The sequence below is a fragment of the Erythranthe guttata genome, chromosome 13 (genome assembly GCF_056151865.1).
Source record: "Erythranthe guttata isolate IM_541 chromosome 13, IM_541, whole genome shotgun sequence".
In the NCBI taxonomy this organism is placed as follows: domain Eukaryota; kingdom Viridiplantae; phylum Streptophyta; class Magnoliopsida; order Lamiales; family Phrymaceae; genus Erythranthe; species Erythranthe guttata.
The window spans coordinates 9,918,684-9,938,077 of record NC_142545.1 but is presented as its reverse complement, the minus strand read 5'-3'; the positions used below and the strand labels follow the sequence as shown (position 1 = coordinate 9,938,077).

The window sequence follows — 19,394 nt, the reverse complement described above, 5'->3', positions numbered from 1 at the left end:
TTGCAGTGATAAACACAAACACAAAGCAATATCCGAGTCAAGAAAATGACGCCCCAAGAACAGTCTTCGAGTCAAGAAAATCAGATGGTGATATCTGATGAAAGCAACGTTGCCACGAATACATCTGTAGACGCATAAAATTAATTAATTGGTTAATTAAATTAGCCAATTAAATTGTGCCTAAATTAAATTATAACTTATCTTACAAAATAAGTTATGGAGATAATTATCAATTAATTATTGGCCAATAGGATTTTTTCTTCTCTTCCAAGTTATAAGAGATAAATATCAATTTAAAGAGAGCCAATCAAATCGCGCCACGTCATCAAGTAGACTTTAAGTAGGACTCTTATTCTACCACTATAAATAGGGACCCTCTCTACACAATTCAAAACACAACTCAAGAAGAAGAAAAACCGTAGGAGAAAATTCTCTCTACAATATTCACGTCGTTCTTCATCAAATTCAAGGCGTTCTTCATCAAATCGAGGGCGTTCTTCAACAAATCAAGATCGAAGGAAGATTGAAGGACCAAATCCATCAAGAATTCCAAGATCTTCAAGTCAAAGCCAGTCAAAGTTCAACATTCGATCCGAGATTCAAGTCGCACGTTATTCAAATCCAAATCAAATCCGGAGAAGATCAAGTCAACGACCCGACTCCGAAATTCAAAGTCACACGCATGTTATTCTTGAGAGAAGAATCAGAGGATTAAATTAGAGTTTGTAACCCGCAATATTTATTATTTTAATTCAATAAATTTTATTTGTGCAAGTATTTCTTGTTTATTTAAATCGCAGATAAGAATTTGTTGCTACAAATTTTGGCACGCCCGGTGGGACCTTTCTACCTCTCATCTCTTCTCTCTCTCGAAGATCCTCGAAGTGTTGCAGTGACTGCTCTACGTTCACAATGAAGATTGCTTCTTCGAATGCATCAAGTGTGGGCTTAGGTACAAGGAGTATGGCTAAGAAGCAGCAAGCATCCTCCGAGACTAACTCGACGCCTCAAACCATTCAGAAAGGCTTACCACCTCTTGTCAACACAAGCGCAGACGTGGAAGGTTCAAAACGAGAGATTTCACAGCTCACGCCTCGTTCAACATCAAGCTACTCAGAGGTGGCATCCGTCATGACAACAAACGCTACAACCATGGAGGAGCAAATTGCAAGTTTGACAAAGGCCATTGAGGGACTCGCAAAGCATGTTCAACAACGAGATTCTCAAATTGTCGAGTTGATCAACAAGATAGACAAAACCGATGCTAGTCAAGCTGTGGAGAATCAGATAGAGGTTCAAGACAAAGTCGAGACATCAACAAAGCAACAACCAGTTGAAAACGAGAAGGCTCCAGCTCAAGAACTTCAAGTTTCTCCAGAAGGGATGATTCATGTAGATCAAGTGATGACGCTGATCAGTGGAACCATCAAAGAAAAGTTGGAAGGAAGCTCGAAGTCTCCATCAACCTATGTCAAGCCATACACGCAAAGGATTGATGATCTAAAGATGCCAATGGGCTATATACCTCCACAGTTTCAACAATTTGACGGCAAAGGCAACCCCAAGCAACATGTGGCGCACTTCATCGAGACTTGCAATGATGCCAGGACGTACGGAGATCACCTCGTCAAGCAATTTGTCCGATCGCTCAAAGACAACGCGTTTGATTGGTACATTGATTTGGGGGCAAACTCCATTGATAGTTGGAAGCACTTGGAGGAAGAATTTCTCAACCGCTTTTACAGCACTCGAAGAACAATCAACATGATTGAGCTCACCAATTCCCGCCAATGGAAGAAGGAACCTGTCATCCACTACATCAACCGTTGGAGAAATTTGAGTCTTAATTGCAAGGATCGACTGCCTGAGACATCAGCTATTGAACTGTGCATCCAAGGAATGCAATGGGGACTCCGATATATCCTTCAAGGAATTCAACCTAAAAGTTTTGAAGAGTTGGCCACTCGAGCACATGATATGGAATTGAGCATAACTGCAAATGAAGTCGAAGAACCTTCATTCCAAAAGTCGTATCAGCTCAAAGAAGAACATGTTGAAGAAGAACAAGAAGATCATAAGGATGGGGGCAAGTCTTTTGAAGAAACAACATCCTATGCAATATGACAAGTCAAATCAAACGAAGCACTCCTTGACACGAGTTTAAAAGGTCTACATGTCCAAATCAAATGAAATACTCCTTGACACGAGTTTAAAAGGTCTACAAGTCCAAATCAAGTGAAATACTCCTTGATACGAGTTTAAAAGGTCTACAAGTCCAAATCAACTGATGCACTCCTTGACACGAGTTCAAAAGGTCTACATGTCCAAATCAAATGAAACACTCCTTGACACGAGTTTAAAAGGTCTACATGTCCAAATCAAACCAAGTACTCCTTGACACGAGTTTAAAAGGTCTACATGTCCAAATTAAAACACTCATTGACACGAGTTTAAAAGGTCTACATGTCCAAATCAAACGAAGTACTCATTGACATGAGTTTAAAAGGTCTACATGTCCAAATCAAACAAAGTACTCATTGATACGAGTTTAAAAGGTCTACATGGCCAAATCAAACGAAGTACTCCTTGACACGAGTTTAAAATGTCAACATATCCAAATCAAACCAATGCTCCTTGATACGAGCATAAAGTATCTATACATCCAAATCAAGTCAAGGCTCCTTGATACGAGCATAAACTATCTACATATTCAAATCAAGTCAAGGCTCCTTGATACGAGCATAAACTATCTATATATCTAAATCAAGTCAATGTTCCTTGATACGAGTATAAACTATCTATACATATCAAGTCAAGGCTCTTTGATACGAGCATAAACTATCTATAAATCAAGTCAAGGCTCCTCGATACGAGCATAAACTATCTATATATCGAAATCAAGTCAAGGCTCATTGATACGAGCATAAACTATCTACAAATTCAAGTGAAATGCTCCTTCAGTACGAGCTTAAACTGCAAATGTTTCTCCTTGTCCACATGAGTATAAACTGTGCACGACATCCCTCAAAAGGATATATTTTGAACTACGTTATGACTTGATCCCTTTATAGGGTACGTAGGCAACTTAGAATCTCTCTAAGTTCAGTCATGATTTCAAAAGATATATGTTCTTTGCTAGATCAAGCTGCAATAGAAGTTGAGCAATTATCGAGACTCATCCACTCCAAGATGCATTGTCCGTGAACAAGTCTCGAGGGGGCATTTGTAGACGCATAAAATTAATTAATTGGTTAATTAAATTAGCCAATTAAATTGTGTCTAAATTAAATTATAACTTATCTTACAAAATAAGTTATGGAGATAATTATCAATTAATTATTGGCCAATAGGATTATTTATTCTCTTCCAAGTTATAAGAGATAAATATCAATTTAAAGAGAGCCAATCAAATCGCGCCACATCATCAAGTAGACTTTAAGTAGGACTCTTATTCTACCACTATAAATAGGGACCCTCTCTACACAATTCAAAACACAACTCAAGAAGAAGAAAAACCGTAGGAGAAAATTCTCTCTACAATATTCACGTCGTTCTTCATCAAATTCAAGGCGTTCTTCATCAAATCGAGGGCGTTCTTCAATAAATCAAGATCGAAGGAAGATTGAAGGACCAAATCCATCAAGAATTCCAAGATCTTCAAGTCAAAGCCAGTCAAAGTTCAACGTTCGATCCGAGATTCAAGTCGCACGTTATTCAAATCCAAATCAAATCCGGAGAAGATCAAGTCAACGACCCGACTCCGAAATTCAAAGTCAAACGCATATTATTCTTGAGAGAAGAATCAGAGGATTAAATTAGAGTTTGTAACCCGAAATATTTTATTTTAATTCAATAAAATTATCTTTGTGCAAGTTTTTCTTGTTTGTCTAAATCGCAGATAAGAATTTGTTGCTACAACATCATAATCTTCTAGGTTCCGTGGAATGTTCTCTAGTTTGTACTCGTTTTATGCAAAACTGCAGTTTTTGATGAACCACAATCTGATATATACAAGACAAAAAACACATGTGATGATCATCTTGCTTTAAAATATGGAGTTCGAATGGGATAAAACGGGTACAAAATATAGATTATTCCATATAATCTAGAAGATTCTACTAAATTTTAGATTGCAAGGGTGGATCTTCGTTCTTTCTAGAGGATTTACACGGGATTGTCGGGGAAAAAATCCTAAGCGGCTTAGGAAGTGAAACAATTGGCGGCTAATCAAGAAGGAAATAAAGAATTGGTGTTTCAAATTCCCTCCAAATTCATCGTTATTTACAGCTGAGTTGTTGTTGCAGTGATAAACACAAACACAAAGCAATATCCGAGTTATAAAAATGACGCCCCAGGAACAATCTTCGAGTGAAGAAAATCAAATGGTTATATCTGGTGAAAACAACGTTGCCACAAATGTTGAACCAGAAGAGGTAGCAAAAGAGATAGAAATGCTTGAATCCAATGGAGAAGGTGAGTCCTCCAAAACTAACGAGAACATGAAGAAAATTGGTGACCTCTTTTCAAAACAAGAACAACTCATTCTCCTTACTGGTCTCGAGCATTTTTGGATCCACAAAAGAATCTATGATTGGGTTGGCTTTCAGAAGTTCATGAATGGTCGTCTTCCCCACTTCAGTAAGAATCAAATAACTGAAAAGTTACGTCGAATGAAACTGAAATTCGGAAGAGTTAGGGAGAAAGGAGGTTTCCGCGATTTTGCATCAAACAACCACGAAGCCAATGTTTATGAGTTGTCCAAAAACATGTGATAATTATCACTACTCGTAAAAAGAAAACAAAGGGAGGGAACGCAAAGTAATTTTTGTCGAGGTTGTATGGTTTTAATTTTCAGTTACTATGTTAAGACTTTTTATTAATCCTAGGCTCTAGACTTCTAAATATGTTTTTAGTTTTTGGAAAAAATGGCGAACTTATTTATGTTGGAATATTTTTTTTGATTAAGTCTTATGTAATTAAACTATATTTTATTGTTTGAATTCGTAATATAAGGATAGCATTTTGTTAGCACACATCCGACCCACACGCATACAGACACATGTATTTAATTGGTATTAATAATACTAGCATTTTTCCCCGTGCGATGCATCAGATAATATTTCAAAAGTGAAAAAATATAATAAATTTAATACATAATAAGAAAATAAAGTACACTAACAGAGTAAAATTTAATAATATATTATTATTCATATTTTATATAACATTAGTTTTTTTTAAATCTTGCATATTAAGATTTAATAAATCGAAGTTCAATATTTATTTTTTAAGATTTGTGATATATTGATGAAAAATAGGAGATTAATAATTTTTAAAAATTATAGTTAGAAAATTAATAGCGAAAAAATATTAAAATAAATAATTACAGAAGTACCATTAGGATAGGATTCTTCACGAGTTAGTTTCATTTTGATAATTGTTAAAAATTATATTTAGAAATTAGTAGAAAAAAATATTAAAAATGAATACTTACGAAAATACCACTAGGATTGTTGGCCAAATCGAGATGGGCATCGGGTAGGAGACTCCATTGGGTTGTCGGCTTATTTTCTAATGTTTTTTGCCCAAAAAATTAATATAGTGATTTGGGCTCAAGCCCAAATCCAAATCCAAATCCGGAGCGAGCCAACCGGACGGACGGACGGCGCACGGGCATGATTCGAAACTTGCAATATATAAGTCTTTCTCCCAAACAAAGTTGTATGCCCAAAGGGCTTAACCCTTAGGTCCAACATTGAGCCATATGAATAGCTTTCAACTTCACTACGTTTCCAACGTGGGATAGCTCAAAGTCCCAAAATCTGAAAAAAGTTGAACCAATTCATTTTTAGAAACAAAATAAGAGCATGTTGGTAAAATCATTATCTTACAATCTATATATTATGTAAAAATAGAGTATATGCCTTCTATGAATGACATGTGACAAATGCTTATGTCATTTCTCTAAATTGCTTAGTTGGAGTTAATTGATGATGTGTATTCCTCAATTGATTAGTTGGCATTTTAATTTTGGTATGTGTTTAACTTATTTCCTATTGAACATTTGCATATTCATCCAAACATTACCACATATACATATTCTTTCATGTATTTAATATTATATAAATTCGAATTTTGCATCTTATTTATAATTTCAATTTTCGAAATATTCTTTTTGAATATCCTTTTTTTAAGAATACATACTATTCATTTTTTTCAATATTATGGAATATCGGAATACGGATTCAATAAATTATATATGTATAATTTACAACATATATATATATATATATATATATATATATATATATATATATATATATATATATATATATATATATATATATATATATATATATATATATATATATATATATATATATATATATATATATATATATATATATATATATATATATATATATATATATATATATATATATATATATGTATGTATAAATTTTTATTATATCGTTTCATAAAATATAATGATATATTAATAAAGTACAATAATCTACAATAAAACAATATAATATGTCATTATATTTATAGATCATTATATTTTATAAATATGATTATACGAATCAAAATGAATTATTACAAAAAATATATATCTATATATATAATATATAAACTGAAACCCTTATAGTTTGAAAATACGACATTGGAGCAATATGTATTTTCTTATGTGTATCGCACGTGGATCCTATGTCTAATTATTTTTTATTTATTTTAACTTTTCTAAATCGGTTTTGCATTAATTATTAGATATAATTTCGTTAATTGTTTATTTTATGTTTGACTTTTATATTAACATTTGATTTCATTTGTACGATGGTTTGGTAATTCGATTTTTTACTATTACAAATAAAAGGCAAAAAATTCACATTACCATGTTTGACCACAATCTTCCTTCAATTACTATTAAAAATGAATTCATATCAAATTAAAATGTAGAATAGCATTAAGGCTAACTCACGATCTTCCGGATTTGATTGTGTTGGCGCCGGACTTTTGTTAGTGAAGATTGAGGAAATCCGCCATACGTGGAAATTAAAGATCGACAAAGGTTTGTTTTCCATGTTTATTTTGGAATTAATTAGAGTCCTATTCTTGTAATATTGTTATTAGTAATTAAATTTATTTCCATGTATTATATTCTAATTAGGTATTTTTTGTGCTTATCAATAATAGAAGTAGAAATCGACTAGGATTCTATTACCTAGTTAAATCGATTTCTTAGGGCCCAAGTTAGGTTTAGGGTGGTAAATTTCGTGCCTATATAAGGCCCTCAACCTCATATCGAACCCCGTAGAACTTGTTACGGGACCCAATAAGCTCATGCGGAAGCAAGAACGGAACGTCCAAAAAATAAAGGATTCGATTGGCGGAATTCAGAATATTGACCCCGTAGCTATAGAGAGCTAGAAACAAATATTATCAAGGTGGAAGTATTGACCCCGTGATTATAATGAATCAGAAATCAATACTATATTGCTAAGAATAATTCACAAGAATCCACTCGCAAAATATCCCGAAGAGTTGTTAAAGAACAACGAAGGAGAATTTTAGTCACTCAAAATAATACTTAAAAATGTCCAAATAATAATAAACCTAAAACAACCTATTTATAAGTGTCAAAGAGACCTAATCTAACAAGGAAAATAAATCCTAACCTATCTATCATAAGCAAATAAAGAAATAAACTAAATCTAGTCCAAATCGGGCTATAAATAGCAAGAAATAAATTGTCCAATAATAAAATACGAAAATTAATAATAATCATCTTTTCCAAGTCACGTCTTCTCGTATGGATGACTAGACGGACTCAAGTCCTTGAGCTCGGCTTGCTTCACAATCTGGCCCGATAATTCGCTCCAATTAAGCTCAGTTGGGATCGAACTAGACTTCGTCAATTCTTTCTTTCGGAGCTCGTGTTCTACTAAGCTAACCATGGCTGGTTGAATGCGCTTGGCCTGAGCTCGCGTAATCGGTCCTCTTGGCACATGCAGCTCGTCCAAGTCATCAACCCCTTCATCTAGCTCGGCACTACCTCGCGTAATTGGCTGGATCGTATCAGAGTCCCATGGAGCTTTACTCGAAAAATTCGAGCATAAAGGCTTTGAAGGGTGCAGCCCGTGCTGCAGCCATATCGGTACATCAGGTGTGACAACAGGACGAGTTTCTTCTACCAGGCCATAAAGATGATTGGCGTTTCGGGAGAAATGCTTAAAAGATCTCGGGAGAGTTCAATCCGCCGTTTGAAGGGAGTTCAACATTGGTGGGAAACCAAGAGTGCGAATGGATGAATTGCTTTGATTATCAACAAGTTCGAGTCGTGTGCAAGAAGGGTGTATAACATAAAGAGGGAGTCTTTAGTGTTTTTATTAAGTCCAATATTGTATACTTAAATCTGAACTAGTTTGCAAGTCCTCGTGGATGTAGGGTACATTTGTATTTGAACCACATTAAATTCTTGTGCTCTTATTCTGCTTTTAGTGGGTTAACTACTGTGACAACATAAGAATTTTGTTATCACACCTAATGTCGTTACACGTTATTTGTCACAACAGAACGAGTAGATTTTCATAGGCATATAAATCAACTGATTGGAAGATTTTCCACGATTTTATACCATTCGTGATTTCATTTAAAAATTATTACAATTTATGATTATTTCCTTAACGTATGTTATTAACTTATTTAGCGTTTGAAAATTAAATTTACATACTCTCAATCCCAACCCACTCATCTCATAATTTATCCACATATTTTGTTATATTCGCACCAAATAACGGTCCTCACCCTCATTAATTTATGTCTTTCTGCTTTATATTGTATTATTTTTTATTTACTTTTTTCACGTGTTTGTTCGAACTATGTTGGAGTGTATTATTTTCTTTATTATCCTTGAAATGTATGTGTCAATACAACAATGTAGCTCATGTTTGTACTTCTTTTTTTATATCCATGGATAGCACATCACATATGCGGGAAATTGACTAGAAGAAAGCCTTACGATGTTGTGTAGCATGAAATGACACGATTCACGTTTAGTGTATGGATGAGTATTCAGTGGATGCACGGCAATATTTTTCTAGATAGAATTTATTTTTTCACCCACACTTCGGTTTTCATCCATCAATTATATTTGCGATAATTCTAAAATTGTTTTCGAAAAAAACCATTTGATGCTAATTAAAATTGAACATGTAATACAAAACAAATTAAATTGTGTATTTATTGATTTGTAATAGGGATTCCTCTATCGTTTATTGAATCCATTTGAATATTTTTTCTCCATTCTTTCGTGTCTATTTTTTTTTATCTTTTACAAAACTAATTATGTGAAACATGTAATTTCATTATTCTCTTTCTGTTCAACCAATGATAATTGACTTTCTAACCCAAGGTGTTTGATTTGTTTATTTTATGTGAAAATAATTATTTTTCTTCATAAAATTAATTAATATAATAATAATATAAATTGATAAATTTATCTTTATTTATTTATATTATACAATTTCAAATTTAAATATTATAAACTACATTTTATTTTTCTTTCCTGAATATAAATTATTTATCTATAAGTACATCAATATATATACTTTATATATTAGTACATTTTATTTTTCTTTTCTGAATAAACCACAATGGGTTGTGGGCCCACGGCTAGCTTACACCTGAACCATCGAGGGTCACACTGCTCGTGTACTTGAGATCCTTAATGCAACGAGCTAAGATTAATTAGTTAACCTTAGTGTAATTAGAAGTCAATATGATTGAGTCCAACTTTTCTCATTGTTACTTATGGATGAGAATAAGTAGAGGAAAAGAATCAGACGAAAATTTAGTGAACTTTATATATTGGGAAGTTTCCCGATTTGGCAAGTGTTAAATTAAGGTTTCCAATTTCGGACATTGGTGAAATGCAAAGTAGTACTCGTGTCGATGAGAGTTTGTGCTCGTCGTCAAAATATATTTTTTATATTTTTATGAGCATTCGTTTGTTAGAAACGAGCCGAGAAAGAGAGTTGACTTAAACTGTTGGGCATAGCCCAATTTAAGGTATGTTAGGTTTTGACAATGAGCATATAAATAGGATATATATGTCTTGTGAAAGACACACAAAAAACAACGAAATGTAAGAATTAAACCCTAGCCTATCTCCATCCATCAGTTGTCCACCTTGCAACCGAAACCCTACCTCCGTCACCAGCCGTCGTGCCTCCGCGAGTCACCGCCGCTGTTAAGTGACTAACAAGCCAACTTGTGGATGTGGTCTTTCCATTTATTCTTGTAATAATAATCCTTTTTCGTATTAATAATAAAACACATTGGCATTCTATATCTTTGTCACCTGTTCAAACATAGATATAGGCCTTACAGTTATTACAATTACTTGTTATTGATCTTTTAGGATTGTGAGATATTTACTTAAGTATTATAACTGTTAAATGTGTTCCTAGTCGAAGGGTTAAGCCACCAATGAGGATATCGGCCTTTCCCATTAAGAGACTAGCATTTAGTGTATGTGTAATGTGTCTCATCAGTAAACGGTATTGTGACATCGGCATGCATAAGTGGGTGCTCGTAAGTTCACAGGTTCACTGAACTCCCTCACCTTAGAAATCTCTAAGTGGTTCTCAATAATCGAGTAGATATCTTATGGTATAGTTGTACACCATAAGTCCTTAAGACCTAGACATCACCGTGACTTCACTAGAGGACCTGATGCATCGTGACCTGTCCCTGAGTTCCATCGAGGACCGCCCCAAGAGCCAGTGTTGTGCCGTCCGAAATCGAGTGGGAAGTCTCTGCATTATAGTTGAGGATTCGATCGCTAGAATAGTCTTGGATGTCTTGTGTGTTCTCATAGTTTGTAATCTTTAAGTCTTTGGCCACAGCTGACTAAGTGATGATTAGGGAATTCGATTCTCTGTGTCATGCACGTACCGATTACAACACTTAGAACGATCACACAGTTATTGAACTACCAATGAGGTCTCGATGAACCAATACCTCTAGTTCAATCAGGACATATGAATCGAAGGGATCGTACTGTATGTTAACTATATCAAAAGGTTCTTGCAGGCACTTCATTTGTATCTAGGGAATCATGACGCGTAGCTGCTAGACGCCAATCTCGATTCGTTGGGTGATTAAGTTGAAACGAGCTTCATCTTAATTGTAACTCTGGGACGAGCTTAAACCACAAAGAGTTGTGGACCCACGGCTAACTTACACCTGAACCATTGAGGGTCACACTACTCGTGTACTCGAGTTCTTTGAATAAACGGTCAAAGATAAAAATGTTTAATCTTTGCATAATTAGAAGTCAATATGATTGAGTCCAACATTCGTAATTTGGAATTATGAATGAGAATAAGGAAAGGAAATAACTAGGAAAACATCTAAGTGAACTTTCTAAATTGGGAAGTTTCCAAATTTAGAAGGTCCGCTGAATTAGGGTTTCCACTTTTAGAAATAGGAAATCGAGATTCGGCATTCGTAATGACGAGGACGTTTCAATGATTCCGAAAAATTGAACATGTTATACAAAACAGTTTAAATTGTGTATTTATTGATTTGTAATAGGGATTCCTCTATCGTTTATTGATTCCATTTGAATATTTTTTCCCCATTCTTTCGTGTCTATTTTATTTGTTTTATCTTTTATGAAACTAATTTTGTGAAACATATAAATTCATTATTCTCTTTTTCTTCCACCAATGATAATTTGCATTCTAACGCAAGGTGTTTAATTTGTTTATTTTATGTGAAAAATAATTATTTATCTCCATAAACTTAATTAATATAATAATAATATAAATCGATAAATTTATCTTTATTTATTCATATTATACAATTTCAAATTTAAATATTATAAACTACATTTTATTTTTCTTTCTTGAATATAAATATTTATCTATAAGTACATCAATATATATACTTTGTTTTTGAAGTACACATAGATTTAACTAATTTATGTACAAAACTTTTAAGTTAGACAAAAGAACTCATGTATTTCAATACCAAAAAATAGTGAGATATATACAATATTAAAATATTTAATTATCAATTATTTACGTTATAATAAGCTAGATTAATATTTTAATTTTCATATGGTCTAAAATTTTAATATTAATAATCAGTCAGAATATTTCTAGTTAAACGGATTATAGTAAACCTTGTATAATTAGACATAGAATATATTAGTTAAAAAAACCAGATTCTTTGGTCATATACTGTAAAATGTATAATATCAAATGATTTAATCTCCAATAAATTTTTAATACAAATCCAAGTTTATGGGTTAAAATACAAAATTTCCGTAACAACACCAATCATGCAATTTAATAAGGGAATATTTCATATTGAATTTAACTAAATTCAAATAAATTAATTTTTGTTAATATTAAGTTCAAGAATAATTTTATTTAGAGTTTCCAATAATAAAAGAATATGTTTATTGTTTGAAGTTGATTAGGTAATAAAACAAATGACATGAAAATAATTAAATATGGCAAGCGGTGATGATATGTTTTTTGATGATTTATTTCTACCAACCAATTTGATGCATGGGGTGAAATTGAAGATATGTCACCAATTGAAACTGACAAATGTCAAACAATTAGGTGTGGAATTCATCTTTTAAATATTACTAGTATTTCACCCGTGCGTTGCACGGAGATCAGTATTAAAATGAGAAAAATAAACTTATGTAAACGACTATCTCTTTTTGACAACAACAATTCAAGTAAAACAAAATGAAAGGAAATAAAAAAACATAAACTTTATCTCTTAATTCAGAGTTGTAACATATGAAATTCAGTTAAATATTACAAAGAAGAAAACGTGAAGAGCGCATAACACGATATCAAGATTAAGTGAAATCATTTAAAACATATGTCATAACTCTATTTCATGGAATGCAAGCTACTACACCATGTGAATCTTCTACAAAATAACTAAGTTAACAACAAACACGGTAGCAGAGAAGTAACACAATAGATATTCAAATAACATGCAAGTTTATCACTAACAACGTTCAACTAGTGATGCACATTACTCAAATAACAATACAATCTATAAATATTGCAAAAGAGATATGATGTATACGTCTCTACCAGTACTAATATCATCAATGTTGAAACCAATATCGATATCAATATTGATACCAATATTGATACTAATATCGATTAATACTGATACTCATACTAATATTAATACTAATACTCATACTAATATTAATACTAATACTAATACTAATACTAATACTAATACTAATACTAATACTAATACTAATACTAATACTAATACTAATACTAATACTAATACTAATACTAATACTAATACTAATACTAATACTAATACTAATACTAATGCTAATACTAATACTAATACTAATACTAATCTTAATACTAATATTGATATTAATACTAATATTGGTACTAATACTGATACTAATACTAATACTAATACTAATACCGATACTAATATTGATACTAACAATAATGCTCATACTAATACTAATATTGATACTCGTACCAATACTAATAGTAATAGTAATGCTAATACTAATACTAATAATAATATTCGTTTTGATACTAATACTAATACTAAGTAAGACTAATATTGACATAATACTAATAATATATTGATACTTACATTGATAATGATAGTGATATTGATACTAATACTAACACTAATACTAATATTAATACTAAGAATAAGACTAAGACTAATATTGATACTAATACTAATGATAATATTGATACTTATAGTGGTACTAATAGCAATATTAATACTAATATTAATACCAATACTATGACTAATACTGATACTAATACTAATAATAATACTGATACTGATACTAACACTTATATTCATACTCAGACTCATAGTAATATTATATTAATACTAATACTGATCTTGATATTAATACTGATTCTCATAGCAATATTAATATTAAAACTAAAGCTAATACTGATACTGATATTGGTACTGATACTGATACTAATACCGATAATCATATTGATACTCATAGTATTATTAGTACTAATATTGATACTCATACTAATACTGATACTCATACTAATATTGATACTCATACTAATACTGATAATACTATTGATATTGATAGTGATACTAATATTGATACCGATAGTGATACTAATATTGATATGATACTGATATTGATATTGATACCGATATTGATACTCATACTGATACTGATATCGATACAAATATTGATACTTATACTGATACTAATATTGATACTGATACTGATACGTATATGAATACTGAAACTGAAGCTGATATTGATATTGATATTGGTACTGATAATGATAATGATATTGATATTGATATTGATATTGATACTGATACTGATACAGATACCGATACTGATAGCGATGTCGATACCGATACTAATGTTGATACTGATAATGGTACTGATATTGATATTGATACTAATATTGATACTAATATTAATATTAATATTAATATTAATATTAATATTAATATTAATATTAATATTAATATTAATACTAATAGTAATACTAATACTAAAACTAATATTCATACTAATATTAATACTAATATTAATATTGATACTATTACTAATACTATTATTAATATTAATACTAATATTAATATTATTTCTAATACTAGTATGTTAATGTACATATACTAATGCTAATATTAATTTTAATGTTTATGTTAATCTGTATATGCTTATGCTATTTATAATTGTAATCCTAATATTATCCAAACATGATCTCTTCGTAACACTAATCATGATTCTCATCCTAATCACAATTCTAATCCTAATCCTATTCCTAACACTAATCATAATTCTAATCATAATCCTAATAATTTTAATACTAACAATACTAATGCTACTGTTAATTCAAATTAGTATTCTAATTTTAATTCTAACCATAATCCTAATCCTAATATTAATCATAATCATAATACTAATACATGTCACTAGTTGTAGTACTACTCAATAATCATAATCTTAATTACAATTCTAATACTAATATTAATCATAATCATAATTCTAATCCTAATATTAATTATAATACTATATTAATCTGAATCATAATCCTAGTACTAATACTAAAACTAATTCAAAGAATATTAATTATAATCTTAATTGTAATGCTAATACTAATTACAATCCTAATTCTAATTTTGCATCAATGTTTTTTGCAATGATCTATTATTTTGTATGAAAAACAATTCTATTCAATCTCGCAACTTTAATATCAAATTCCTTATCAAAAAATACATATTAAGTATATTAGAAATTAATATTTAATTATATTATCAAAGTGACATTAAAACTATTTAAAATAATATAAGGGTATAAGCAAATGTTAAGACATGAAAAGAATGATAATCGTTGTTAATAAGATAAATTACGAAAGTCCTCGTGAACTTAAGCTAAATTACGAATATGTGGGGGTTTTTTTTTCTTTAATAAGCCCAAGTTCAGGGGGTTTTCGTAATTTATCCTTGTTAATATACAACTTAAATTAATTTACACGAATGTCCATATGTTAGAAACTAACGTAAAGGCTGATGCTAATGAAAATAGATCAAATTTCAAGTAAACAAAAGTCACTACAAAATTCTTATATAAATAATAAATGGACAAATAAAAATTAATTGATTTTTTTGTGTAAATCAGTCGAATAGATTGTGATTTCAAAAAACATAGTGATTTAGAATCGATATTAGATTCTTATAAACATTATAAAATAAATAATTTTATTTCCAGATATTTTAAAAATGGAAATTAACAAAATAAATATATCTTATTATATATGATGGGGAAAAAAATTTAAGAATATTTCACTAGTTAGATACATAACTTGTAAGTTAGACAAAAGAACTCATGTATTCTAGTACCAAAATATAGTGAGATATATACAGTGTTAAAAATTTTAATAATTAATTATTTACGTTATAATACCCTACATTAATATTTTTATTTTTATATGGTTTAAAATTCTAATTTTAAAAATTAGTCACAATATTTGTAGCTAAACATAATTCTTTTCCATGATAGGTTGCCTATATTTTACCTACTCTATAATGGATTGTAAAAATCTCGTATAAGTTCGATATGGTACCAATATCATGCCAAATGAAATGATAACCACTAATTTGGTATTTGTTAGACAATATTTTGGTGGTATATAAAGATACTTGATATTTGATAACTTTTCCATTCATAACCACAATATTGCATCAAACTTTCTCAATCTGGAAAGACACACTCATATTTATGCAATCACTTCTCATATAATTTTAGTTTATTATTGTAATATATAAATCTTATTGAGTTTATTGGTAACTAAAAATAGATCGTACAAACTACTGATTTGTCGATTGATATTGTATTTGTTAATGGAAACTATTTAAAGTAAGAGCACCTCAAGTGGCGTTAGTAACTGTGCTATCAAAATCTTTAACCACCATTTTCATACTCAAAAAAAGTAATTTTTAATTCCAATAGAGTTATAAAATGGGGTTGTATTTTGATATTTCATCTTTCGAAATGTAAAAATACATCATGCTAAATAAAATATCAAACTTGAATTATTAATTCAACCAACTCAGTGTCCATTTAGAACATGACATGTCGCAATTAGACATATAAATTATTTTAATTGTTTTTAATTAGCAACCATTTAATACATATGGTTGGAGCAAATATATTTAGATAAATATTAAAATAAAATATTAAATAAATATAAATATTTGCAAACTCATTTTGACACTTTTGGGTTGGAGTTGCTCTAGATATGTATTTAATTATATTTATCAGAGTTATAGAGAAATACTTATTAGCATACTACAATATATATAGTATATACGATCAGTATACATTTAAAATAATTGATATTGTTAATATTTGGTATTAAATAAAGTGAATAAACGAATTTAATCCCAAAGATTTAGAATAACATTGCTATATTTTGAAATATATAAAATTAATTCTTTTATTTTTTTTATCAATTAACTTATGTTAATCAATTTATTAGTATAATCATGAGAAATTTTGTATTTTTATTAGTATATAATTAAAAATTTAAATCAATCATAAAATTTATTGTCACTGAATTCGGTGAAGAAAAAAGAGAAGTTAAATCAATAACATGAAATTCATGTAGTACAATATTCAATATGGTAAATAATTGAGAGTATATTTTTGTACGCATGGCAGAAAAAAAATAGTGTCAATTTTCGCCATATAGTAAATTCGAACATGTATATTTCTTTTGTACAAATAATATTAATATATAATATTAAATTAGTAAAAAAAGATAAACATATTCTCTGGCCATGTTCATATAAAATATATAATATTCAAATGATTTATTCTGCAATAACTTTTTATATAAATCCAAGTTTATGAATTAAAATACAAAATTTTCGTAACATCACCAATCATGCAATTATAATAGGGGTTATTTCACAAAACTCCCTCATATACATTGTCTCATTAAGATAGGTCCAAATTATTTTTTCCTTTTTAAGATAAATCCAAAACAATTTTTAATTAATTATAAATTAAATAATTCGCCATTATACCCTTTACCTAACCCTTAACTCACGCTGTCAATCTTTTTATATTTTTCTCCAGATCCCTTCCCAAATATCGTCGTCTTTTCTTCTTCTCCATTAAAATTCCCCCCCTCTGTTCTTTTTTTCGTAATCCTCTGTTCCCACTGAAGAGAGAGAATTAGGGTTTTTCTCCTATGTATTGGGCGTTGGATTTGAGAGTTTCGCTGGTTTCAGAAATTCGTAATCTTCATCACAGGTGATCGTGAATTTTTCTTTCTTTTCATATTTGCAACACTTTATAGGGCAATATAGCGGTTTGTCATAAGATTTGTACCAGTTTAATTACTTCGCAATTGTGAAATTTTGCTTTAACTTCGATTATCAGGTTCATATTTTTTTTTACTCAGTGTATATACCCTCGATTAAATCTGCAATTTCAGAATTTGGAATCCATTCTTCTGTACAATCCAAAATCAAAGAAACGAGGAAGAAGGATGACGTCATCAATGTCGTCATCAAATCCAGAGGCAGAAAATTCCGATATAATTAACGGTATGCAAGACGATATCCTCCTTCGACGGCGCTCCTCAAGGCGGCGGTTCTCCGCAGGGCCTGGTGTGCTGGATATGGATCTTCCGGGTCTGATCCCTAATCCGGCCCGATTCTTACCCTCTTGTTTAGCCTATAATTGTAGACTCTCGACGATGAAGATGACGTGGACGAGCTCCCTCTCTTCCGGATCTTGGTCGGCACCATTACGCCGTTGATTGTTACTCTTCTTTGCCCTTGCCTCAACATTATTTTAATAATATTATAAATATATAGATTATACACAGGTGGCATTGTTGTACCAGGTAAACATTTTCATTTTCATCTTTCGTTATTTTCATTTTTCAATATCTGTTTTTAGATTATTATTACCCTGTATTTTTATTTTTTTACTTTTTTGGTGAATTGGTATCGTATTTTCCATTGCTATAAACTTTTAGTCCGTTCTTAATAATTTTAGTCTCCCTAAAATTTTAGTTGGTTTCGAAAATTAACTTAATCCTCTATAAATATCTGTGCAAAAATTATTGTGGTTTTCAATAATTATGTACATAATTTTATAGTGATTTTCAATAATCATGTATAGATTTTTACAGTGGTTTTCAATAATTAACCTAATCCACTACAAAAAATTGTTAAAAAATTATTGTGGTTTTCAATACTTATGTATTGAATTTTGATAAATTTATAGTGAATTTTAAATTTTTGCTTTTGAAATGAATTTTTTGAAAGAATTAAACTGACAATTCGTTACCTTTCTTTCTTTTTGGTTCAGGTTCTTGAGCTGGTTCAGGTTCTTGAGCAACCGAAGTGATGCCGAGTTTGTTTGTATACTAATAGTGGTTTTTGATGAACATTTGTTAATAGTGGTTTTGGATGAACATAAACTGGATTACACTTATGTAACAGTGGATTACACTAATTTAATAGTGGATTATGCTTATTTTATAGTAAATTTTACTTCAATTCCATAGTGATTTTCGAGAAATTTATGCTTGTTTTATATTAATTTTTACTTTAATTTCATAGTGGTTTTCGATAAATTTAATGGTTTTCATGTTATATAGTTGTTATACATAGTGGTTTTCATGTTTATATAGTTGTGTTATACAGAGTGGTTTTCATGTTTATATAGAGTGGTTTTTATTTAAAAAACTAGAAAGAAAATAAAAACAAACCATTTAAAAAAAATAAAATTAAGAAAAAAGAAAAACCATGAAAAAACGAAAATAAAAATAAAACCATTTTTTTAAAATTAAAATAAA

The 19,394-nt window shown here is 30.2% G+C and overlaps 1 long non-coding RNA gene across 1 annotated transcript; it reads left to right on the top strand.

Moving 5' to 3' along the window:
- The first annotated feature begins 17,744 nt into the window (after positions 1-17,744).
- LOC148765845 (uncharacterized) lies at positions 17,745-19,094 on the top strand. Its single transcript, XR_016029223.1, has 3 exons — positions 17,745-17,836; positions 18,021-18,434; positions 18,905-19,094. It is a non-coding gene; the product is annotated as an uncharacterized LOC148765845 (long non-coding RNA).
- The last annotated feature ends 300 nt before the right edge of the window (positions 19,095-19,394 follow it).